This window comes from Canis lupus, chromosome 10, assembly GCF_048164855.1.
Source record: "Canis lupus baileyi chromosome 10, mCanLup2.hap1, whole genome shotgun sequence".
Taxonomy (NCBI): Eukaryota; Metazoa; Chordata; class Mammalia; order Carnivora; family Canidae; genus Canis; species Canis lupus.
The window spans coordinates 32,594,845-32,596,381 of record NC_132847.1 but is presented as its reverse complement, the minus strand read 5'-3'; positions in this window follow the sequence as shown (position 1 = coordinate 32,596,381).

Below are 1,537 nucleotides of genomic sequence, written 5' to 3'. Positions count from 1 at the left end.
CATATATAATGCAATGCATATGTGTGTGTGTATTCAACCATGAAAAATAATGAAATCTTGCCATTTTCAACAACATGGATGGAGCTTGGGATGCTAATGCTAAGCAAAATAAGTCAGTCAGAGAAAGATAAATACCATAGGATTTCAATGATATGTGGAATTTAAGAAACAAAACTGATAAACAAGGGATAAAAAAAGAAAGAGAGATAAAACAAGAAACAAACTTCACTTACAGAACAAACTGATGTTTACCAGAGGGTCATGGGAGGGGAGATGGGTATAGTAGGTGATGGGGATTAAAGAGTACATTAAAGAGTACATTTATTTGATAAGTACTGAGTAATATATAGAATTGTTGAATCAATATATTGTACACCTGAAACTAATATAATACCATATGTTAACAGTACTGGAATTAAAATTTAAAAAGATTTAAATAAAGGTCTTTGTTGGGATAGTATGATCCATTCAATCAATATTTGTTGAACATGTATTATGTGCGAAGCATAGCAGTCAAAGAAATAGACCAAAACAAACAAACAAAAAACACTCTTAGAGTTATTATTCTAATGCGGAATAGACAACAAACAAATAAGTAAAAATATATGCAAGTGGTAATGATATAACTAAGAGCAATAAAGCAAATTAAAAAGATGCACCAAGAGTTGGAGATACAAATAGTGTGGTCAGGGATGACATCACCGCTAAAGGTATATTTGTACAAAAACCAGAAGGAAGTGATAAAGACAGATAAATCGATATATGAGGATAAATATCCAAGGTAGAAGACTATAGGATGAACACAATTTCACAGGTGAGAACATGCTTGATATTCCAAAGAAATTGTGTAAAAAGGTCAGTAATGCTAAAGTATAGTATAGTATTCAAGAAGAACTGTAAAAGGAGGTAAAATTTGAAGAATGTGTAGAAATCTAAAATTTCTAATTTCCTTATTTTCTTTCATCCCAAGAGGAAGCAGTTTGAGAGAACTATGTTCTTTCCTATAACCATGGACAGGGGAACAGGAAATCAAAGAGAAAATGGAATCAAGTGAAAGAAAAGTCAAACTAAGAAACTAGTTTCAGGCCCTAATTAAAGCATACAATTGTCTATTACTGTACAATGCACCATTAGCAGAGGTCTAGTTGAATGGAAGCAGGGACAGACCAAATATTTATTGAACAAGTTTTTTTTTCTTACCTAATACGGCTACCTATTGGTGGGAAACTACACTTTTCTGATTTTATCTAATTTTATAAATGTGGGGTTGTGACAGCTGAGAAACAAACACAGCTGTGTCAGTGGCTTTTGCTTAATGTTTAAATTATTTAAAAATAAAGTGCTTGAATTATGATTTTTTGTAGAATGATCATCATTGACATTTGGATAGTATTTTATAAAAAGAATGTACATTTGCACATTGTTATTTAATCTTCAAAAACCTTGTGAGAGAGACATAAGGATTCACTGTCTTCATTTAACAGAAAAGTTAAGTGACTGGTTCACTGCCACTGAGGTGCAAGTGACCCCTGCAGAA